We start from the raw sequence: 9,848 nt of genomic DNA, 5'->3' as shown, positions 1-9,848 counted from the left end.
GGCAAGTATTGCAAGCTACTCTTGGCGCCAAAGCCAAGAATAGAGCAGTATCCAACTGTAAAAACAAACTGCATTTAAAGCTGAGGCCTCCAGGGGGAGAAAGGTCCTGGAGGAATGCCTAGAAAGCTGCCAAGCTGCCGGAGTCACTAGCTCAAAGTACAATAGTGGCTTTGCTGAGCAAGGTCGCCTTGACCGCTGGCAGCGAGTGCGGCCTCTCACAGCTGCAGCCGGCCCCCAAAAGGTACCAAACGCAAGAGACACAAAAGGCCAATGTTTCGCCCAGATCGCTGTGTTCCTGGTCCGCAACCCAGACCCACGTGCCTAAAGGCGCGCCAGCCGGGTCCGGTTGCCCCTCCTTCCGCCACCATCTCAGTGCTCCGCCCAGTAGAGAAACCGAAGGATTGATTAAAACCGACGCTCCTCTTCCCTTTAACAAGGCCAAAAGTGGGTGGAGAGGGAAGGGAAGGCTAAACGCGTCTGATTAGTTTCGTTTCTATTAAAATCTTCACGTGATTGCCGTACTCTTGACTCAGCGATTTCTCCAAACGGCCTCCTTGAATTTATTGGTTTGTCATCACCGCCTTCATCTTTTCTTGTACAGTCTTACCTACCAGTTTTGAACATTTAAACGGAATTCCTCCATTCGATACAAAGAACAAATACATTTTAAACCTTTAAAAATGAAGATCAAGATTTGATTTCTAAAAATTCAATTTAGTCAATTCATTTAGCCAAATTTATTTCAAGCCCACAAATGACAAGATATGGGTTTTAAATAACCACTTGACATGAGGCTCCTCCCTCATTTCCCACAGAAGCAACTGCCACACATCTTGTTAAAAGGACCATCAGTTTTTCTCACTCTTCTACCTTGGTTCCCGAGCAGTGGGACCACAGGTATGCACCACCACGACCAGCTATTTTGTGCATTTTTTTTGTAGAGACGAGATTTTGCTATGTTTCCCACACTGGTCTTGAACTCCTGGGTTCATGCGATCCTACTGCCTTGGCCTCCCAAAGTGCTGGGATTACAGGCGTGAGCCACTGCGCCTGGCTACTTAGCAATTTTCAGTCCACAACATATTGTAATGAACTATAGTTACCATGTTGTATAATAGATCTTATAGATTCGTTCTTAAGCAAATGAGTGATTAGATTAGAAACTTGATAAACAGTTGTCCTGGAATTTTTTCTCCCTCAATAGTGACAACTCAATAGTCACCTCAATAGTGACAATTCTGGAAAGTTTTGTGCAAATCAAATTTTAAAAAATCAAACCTGGATTTTGTTTTTAAAGTTTACTTTAATCTTTTTTAAAATTTAATTTTATTATTTTGTTTCGAGACAGAGTCTCACTCGGTCACCCAGGTTGGAGTGCAGTGGTGCGATCTCGGCTCACTGCAACCTCTGCCTCCCGGGTTCGAGCGATTCTCCTGCCTCAGCCTCCGGAGTAGCTGGGATTACAGGCACACCACCACACCAGGTTATTTTCAGTAGAGATGGGTTTTCACCATGTTGGCCAGGCTGGTCTCCAACTCCTGACCTCAAATGATATTCCCCACCTTGGCCTCCAAAGTGCTGGGATTACAGGCATGAGCTACCGGGCCTGGCCATATATTAATCTTTAAAATAAAAATAATACACTCCCATTACAGAAAATGTAGACAGACAATTCAAAAGAATAAAAGGAAATTATTTACAATCTTTACACTCAGAAACAATCTGTTAATAATTTGGTGTCTTTCCTTCCAGTATTCTTATTATGGATTTTGTTTTTCCTTTTTTTTTAATAGCCCAATATACCAATTTAAGGTATATAATATTATGGATTTTTAAAAATAATTGTAATTATACAATTTGGTTTTCAACTTTCTCCCCCATTACAATATTAGCATTTTCCCATTTTATTAAGAACATAACTTTTAATGACTGTTTAGTAGTCCATTGTATGAATTGAACGTTGATCATTTAATCTCAGTTTCTCCATTGTAGGACATATGGGTTCAATTTTTTATTCAATTGAACGAACTATTTAAAATAACTGGCTGGGTGCAGTGGCTCACGCCTGTAATCCCAGCACTTTGGGAGGCCAAGGCGGGTGGATCATTTGAGGTCAGAAGTTCAAAACCAGCCTAACCAACATGGTGAAACCCTGTCTCTACTAAAAGTACAAAAAAATTAGCCAGGCGTGGTGGCACATGCCTGTAGTCCCAGCTACTCAAGAGGCTGAGGCAGGAGAATCGCTTGAACCTGGGAGGCGGAGGTTGCAGTGAGCTGAGATCCTGCCACTGCACTCCAGCCTGGGTGACAGAGTGAGACTCTGTCTCAAAAAAAAAAAAACAAAACAACAACAACAAAACCATGTAGTAAATTATTTATATGAAGTGAGGCATCCTTTGAAATGTGAAAATCTGCTCCCAGATCCAGTCTATTTTTATAAGTTTGAGTTCTCATTTACTGGAATTTGTTTAAGGCAAAAACACACCTGAACTTTTTTTTTTCTTTTTTTAAGTTTTGGAGTTGTTTGAGGTTTTCCTACACATTTATGTTTTAAAAATAAAAATCCCAAATTATTGTTCTAAGAATCATTTGTGTTTTTCTGAAGCGTTCCAACATCATATATATTGGTAAGTACCTAGATTTAGTGAAAAGAGTGATTTTACCCCCTTCCTACTTATTCCTCCCCACTGAAGAGAGAAGAGAAACCTGGAGAGAATGGGTGCCAGTAGAATAGCAATTAGGGTTGGGGCACTGGGCGCGGGGTGGGGAGAAAAGGGACTGAGTGAGCATTAGGGGAGTTGAGGCAAGTCAAAGGTAGTGTACCTGCCTCCAGATGTTTGCAGCCTAGCCAGCCAAAATGAAATCAAATAGGTGTATAATATTTGGAGAGGCAGATTCTAAGTCACACAATGTCTTATTCTCTTATAGCCCTACGCCAGGATCTGGCCTAGTAATAGGCACCAAGAAGATAATAAATTCATTAATTTGACAGTAGTATTTACTGAGTATCTACTATGTACCGGGCACTGTTCTTAGTGCTTAGGGATATATCAGTGAACAGAAAACACACCAATCCCCTCACTTTGTGGCATTAATATTTTAATGGGAGAAGACAGATAGTAAGTGCACGACATTAGTAATTAAATTCTATTTTGTGTTAGAGATAAGTGCTATGAAAAAATGGACAGGAAAAGGGAGTTTGAAAGTGCGTTGGTGGGGTGACATGGGTGGAAGGGGGGTCTCAGTGTTAAATAGCGTAGTCAGGATAGGCTTCATTGAAAAAGTGACAGTTAAGCAAAGACTTGAAGGAAATGAGAGAGTTACCCATCGGGATACCTGAGAGAAGAAAGTCCCAGGCACAGCAGCCAGTGTTGGGTCCCTGGAAGTGGGAGTGTACCTGAAGAACAGCCAGAAAGCCAGCGTGGATGGAGAGGAGCCAAGCTGATTGATTAAAGGAATAAATGGCTAGACACGTGATCACAAAGCAAAATGTTAGAAGTATGAAAAAAAATCCTACCTGTACCATACATTAAAGGGATGAGGGCTGGGTGTGGTGGCTCATGCCTGTAATCCCAACAATATTGGAAGGCTGAGGTGGGCAGATCACTTGAAGTCCAGGGCTCAAGACCAGCCTGGTCAACATGGTGAAATCCTATCTCTACTAAAAATACGCAAATTAGCTGGATGTGGTGGCGTGCGCCCGTAAGCCCAGCTACTCAGGAGGCTGAGGCAGGAGAATCGCTTGAACCCAGGAGGTGGAGGTTGCAGTGAGCCAAGATCGCACCACTGCACTCCAGCCTGAGTGACAGAGTGAAACTCTGTCTCAATAAATAAATAAATAAATAAAAAATAAAAATAAATAAATAAAGGTCTGAGTACTTGAGCAACTGCTGAGTTGGAAGGAAGTTATTGGGTAAAGACAGTTGTAGTTATGCTCCCTGAAACTTGAGTTGTAGAAGGGAGGGGAGTACGCAGAAGGGATATAAAACGGACCCAGGGCCTCAAACTGCCCCAAAATCATTGTCCAGACTTACAGGTTTCTGGAGGCTCTAGGGGAGAATCTGTTTCCTTGCCTTTTCTACTTTATGTAGGCTGCCTAAATTCCTTGTCTCATGGCCCCTTCCTCCATCGTCAAAGGGAACAATGGCTGGTTGAGTCTTTCTCACGTGGTATCACTGTGACCTCTGCTTCCATTGTCACATCTCTGTCTTTGACTGACTCTGCTGCCTCCTTCTTTCACTTATAAGCACTCTTGTGACTACATTGGGCCCACTGGATAACCTTGTATAAGTTCCCTACTTTAAAGTCAGATGATAGCAACCTTAATTCCATCTGACACCCAAATTCCCCATTTTTCTGAGGATTAGGATATGGACCCCTTTGTCAGGGGCACATTGTTCTGCCTATCAGATCAAGTAACTCTGGAATGGGGGTAAGGGGTCTCTCTCCACTAGCTGTTTTGTAATTAACAAAAAGTCAAAGGCTTTCTTCTGAAGTATTTGTGAAAGAAAGTTTGATGGCATTGAATGTGCCTTTCCTTTCATAATATCACTGTTGAATGCCTTTTGTATTTTCTGTTTTTTCTTCTTCTTTTTTTTTTTTTTTTTGAGACGGAGTCTCGCTCTGTCACCCAGGCTGGAGTGCAGTGGTGTAATCTCAGCTCACTGCAAGCTCCGCCTCCCAGGTTCATGCCATTCTCCTGCCTCAGCCTCCCTAGTAACTGGGACTACAGGCACCCGCAGCATGCCCAGCTAATTTTTTGTATTTTTAGTAGAGACGGGGTTTCACCGCAGTAGCCAGGATGGTCTCGATCTCCTGACCTCGTGATCCACCTGCCTTGGCCTCCCAAAGTGTTGGGATTACAGGCGTGAGCCACCGCACCCGGCCTTTTTTTTCTTTTTTTTTGAGATGGAATTTTGTTCTTGTTGCCTGGGCTGGAGTGCAATGGTGTGATCTTGGCTCACTGCAGCCTCTGCCTCCCGGGTTCAAGTGATTCTCCTGTTTCAGCCTCCTGAGTAGCTGGGATTACAGGCGTGTGCCACCACGCCCGGCTAATTTTTGTATTTTTAGTAGAGACGGGGTTTCACCATGTTGGCCAGGCTAGTTTCGAACTCCTGGCCTCAGGTGATCCTCCTGCCTCGACCTCCCAAAGTGCTGAGATTAGTGGCATGAGCCACTGCACCCAGCCATGTATTTCAATTTACTGTAAAATTTCTTCTCTAACTACTACTGAGGCACAAGAAATTTCAGAAAGCTGTGGGATTCAAGTTGGTAGAGTGTTTAGAGGCCATCGTATCTAACTTGTCTTCTGATACTGAAACTCATATTTTCTGGACAAATGCTCAATTCAGCTTCTCTTTAAACAACACTTCTGGTGTCTCAGAACGAATAATTATGAGTTACTACTTTTTAAGATTTCATTGTTAAAAACTTTCCCTTTCTACTAAACTGAACCCTGGCTGCTTTTAATGACAAACTATCCTTTTTACTTTGCTCTCTAGAGCTCTAGAAAATATCTTCTTCACTCTGCCCTGTATTCATCATACACAGGGCAGAAGGAAGAAGGTTTGAAGAAGAAAGGTTTGAAGACCTACCTTAGCTACCCTGCTAAGACAGATTCTGTTCTCCAGCCTGAGCATGTCCCCATGGGAAGATTTTCCAGAGCCTCCCCAGTTCTGGTCTCTCTATCCTGGAGGCTCTCTGGTATGTTAATGTCCTTCTGTAACTGTGGAACCCAGAACTGGATATATAACTCCATGGCAGAGTCCATTAGGATATCATCTCCCTTGACTTGCTTGCTTGAGCTTTCTACCTAAGTGGCCCAAGCTTGTACTTTTCACTTTTTTTTTTTTTTTTTTTGAGACAGAGTCTCACTCTGTTGCCCAGGATGGAGTGCAGTGGCACAATCCCGGCTCACTGCAACCTCTACCTCCTGTGTTCAAGCTATTCTCATGTCTCAGCCACCTGAGCGGCTGGGATTACAGGTGTGCACCACCACGCCTGGAGAATTTTTGTATTTTTAGTAGAGTTGGGGATTCGCCATATTGGACAGGCTGGTCTTGAACTCCTGTCCTCAAGCTATCCACCAACCTCAGCCTCCGAAAGTGCTGGAGACTATAGACGTGAGCCACCATGCCTGGCTCACTTTCATTTAAAAAAAAAAAAAAAGTCACACTGTTGATTCATAATTTGTCAGTAATATAATCCTGCAGATCTTTTTCCCATGAGTTTTTGCTAATATGGTCTCTTCCATCTTGTATTTGTGAGATAGATTTTTTTTTAAAGCTCCTAATACTAGATTTTATGTTTATCCCTGTTCACTTTCATCTCACTGGTTTGGGCCCACTGTTCCTGTTCCAGATAATTAGAAATCTTCATGCATTTGAATCTGAATCTGTGGACTAGCTTGCCCTCCTAAATTTGGATCATTTGCAAAATTTATGCTCACTTAATTTTCATGAAAATGTTTCTGTCATTTAAAATGTATTTTTTTTTCTTTTCCATACTTATACTCACTTCTAGCACACTGGAAATTAGCATTGTCCTTCAGTTTGAATCATCAGTTTAATCTAAACAAATCTTGTTTTTTTCCTTTCTGTAAGGCAGACAACCATAATTGCTTAAGCAAGTAAAAAATAGATTACAAAATTTTCTAAGTATAAGTGCATTTAGAACAGAGTTTCTCAAAGTGTGGCCCACATACCACATATATCTGTATCACCTGACTGTTTTTCTAAAAATACAGTCCCCTGGGTCCCACCCAGCCTTTAGACTCTCTGGTAGTGGGGTTCAGCAATCATCATTTTTGTATAAAACACAGGTGATACTTATGGACACCGGAGTTTAAGAACCCTGCCCTAGAACATCAACACAGTGATCTACAGCACTGGGTCTCAACCCTGGCTGTACATTAGAATCATCTGGCGCCCTCTTAAAAACTGCTGCCATTCAGGACACACCTTGTATTAATTAAGTCATTAGCTGGGCATGGTGGCGGGCACCTGTATTCCCAGCTACTCGAGAGGCTGAGGCAGGAGAATCACTTGAACCCGGGAGGCGGAGGTTGCAGTGAGTCAAGATCACGCCATTGCACTCCAGCCCGGGCAACGGAGCGAAACTTCATCTTAAAAATAAAATAAAATAAAATAATTAATTCATTAAGTCAGAGTCTCTGGCGGTGAGATCCTGGCATCTGTATGTTTAAAAGCATTACCCAGGTGATCCTAATGTGCAACCATTATTGAGAAGCACTGATTTATATGTTGCACAGTATAGATTTGAGGGTTTAATACTACTGAACAATTTGTCAAATCTCATAAAACCCTTTCAGCTCAAAAAATGTCATCTGTTTACTTTGGACTTCGAATTACATGTCCTAGAGTTAAAAGTTACTTACTGTGAGAATAGACCGAGGTGCCTCTTGTTTGGCACTCAAAATTCCAAGCAACTGCCACCATTATTCTTCAGACAAAGAAGGTTGAGAGACAGTAGCTGTGTGGCACAATGCTAGGCACTGCTGGCAGTACCAGAGGCAAACTACAGTAGTAGAAGGCATGGTTCTCAAGAAACTTAGCCCAGTTGAAGAGGCAAACCTGGGAGAAACCAGAGTGAAAAGTTCCACAAAAGCTTAATGTAATGAAGTACCAAGCTGCAGGACACCTGTTAAATATTAGTTCAGAAGTTCAGCAGAAGAGATCAGTGAGGTCTTCAGTGGTCAGGGGATAATTTGCCGGCAGGTAGGGTTTGAGCTGCTTCTTGAAAACATTTCGGTATTTAAATTGATGGTGGAACAAATGGACAGCTTCCTGGATGAAGAGTACAGTATTAGTTCAGATGACTTCAAATGCAAGTAACAAAATCCCCGAATTATCAGTGGCTTAAACTTTTACAGATATTTACTAGTCCACTTGTCTTAGTCTGCTCAGGCTCCTATAACAAAATACTATAGAATGGATGGTTTAAACAACAAACACTGATTTCTCACACTCTGGAGGCTGGAAGTCCAAGATCAAGGTGCCAGCACATCTAGTGTCTGGTGAAGGCACTCTTCTTGGTTTGTAGATGGCTGCTTTCTTGGCTTTATCCTCACATGTTGAAAAGAAAGAGGGCTATGGTCTCTTCCTCTTCTTATAAGGACACTAATCCCATCATGGGAGCCCACCCTCAGGACCTTGTCTAAACCTAATTACCTCCCAAAGGTCCCACCTCCAAATACCATTACATTGAAGATTAGGACTTCAACATATGAATTTTGGGAAATCACATTCAGTCCATAGCACCACTTCACGAGATATCGGGAGCTGGGCAGTCCCAGAGTTTGTGTAGCAAATCAACAATATCATCAGTATTTTTATCTTTTTGTTTTGACATCCTCATTGCAATGGCAATGTCTCCCCTCATGGTTCCAAGATGGTTGCCACAGCACCAAGCATCACATCCTAACTCTAGTAACTTAAGCAAGAGATTGATGGAGCTCTTTTCCATGATCATCTCTTTTTCAGAGAGGAAAAATCTTTCCCAGAAACTCCCTCAGAGTTCTCCTTATGTCTCATTAGCCAGAACTAAGTCACCTACTCACCCCTCTGTCCATCACTAGCAAAAATTTGCATGACCAGCTTGAAACAATTGTGATTCACCTCTTGGGGAACACACTGTCACCTGTAACATAATCAAGGTTCTGTTACTAAGGAAGGAGGGGGAATAACTGGTAGGCAACAAGCCATGTCTGCCACAGAGGTAATGTGAATGAAAACTTATGCAGCAGTAAGGAGGCCAGCCAAATTAGAGCAGAGAATGTGTAATGTGAAAAGATCAGCTTGGTAGGGAGGAACCAGACTGAAGCCCTCAAAAGCCAAGCAGAAGAATCTAGAGTTAATATAATAGGAGAGAGAGGGAGAGAGAGCTATCAAAAGATTTTAAATAGGAGGAGGATGCGGTAAAAGCATTATCTGAGGAAGATCATTGTGACACTGGTGTGTAAATGGTGTGTGAGCCACCTCACCTGGCCCCAACTAGTGTTTTAATTTCTAAGAAGCAACTTCCTGTTGTCAGCTATGTCTCTATTTCCTCCAAATTGGGGGGAGGGGGAGAGATGTGTGTCTTAATTTGTATGTGGAGAGGGAGATCAGATGCACGAAGGGGATGAAGTGACTTTCCTAAGATCGCATAATAATCTGATGGCTGGCCGGGCGCTGTCCATGCCTGTAATCCCAGCACTTTGGGAGGCCGAGACAGGCGGATTACCTGAGGTCAGGAGTTCAAGACCAGCCTGGCCAACATGGCAAAACCCCGTCTCTACTAAAAATACAGAAAAAATTAGCCAGGTGTGGCGGCATGTGCCTGTAATCCCAGCTACTCGGGAGGCTGAGGCAGAAGAATCGCTTGAACCTGGGAGGCAGAGGTTGCAGTGAGCTGAGATCACGTCGCTGCACTCCAGCCTGGGTGACAAGAGCGAAACTCCATCTTGAAAAATAAAAAATAAATAATAAATAATAATCTGATGGCTGAGTGGGTTCCAAAAATCTAGTTCAGCATCACAACTGCTGGCCAGATGAGCAGTGCTTATCTTGTGGCACGTTTCCAGTTTTCAAAACAGTGACATAAGTCTAAATGGTTTATTAAAATTCTCTAGAAAATAAAGTGGTGTTGTTCTATGATGCAATCCCTATACTGACCACATGGTGGTGCTGCAGACAGATCTAGAGATTTGAGGAGAAGGTGTTTAAGAATATTTTTTATGTTTCTAAATTATAGTACAGCTACACAAAGATTATGCAGGCTTTTAAAAGAATGAGGTAAAGCTACAGATTTGTAAGAATAATCTTCAAAATATGCCACTAAGTGAGAAA

The sequence above is a fragment of the Hylobates moloch genome, unplaced genomic scaffold (assembly GCF_009828535.3).
Source record: "Hylobates moloch isolate HMO894 unplaced genomic scaffold, HMol_V3 SCAFFOLD_7, whole genome shotgun sequence".
Classification (NCBI taxonomy): domain Eukaryota; kingdom Metazoa; phylum Chordata; class Mammalia; order Primates; family Hylobatidae; genus Hylobates; species Hylobates moloch.
This window is presented reverse-complemented; position numbering follows the sequence as displayed.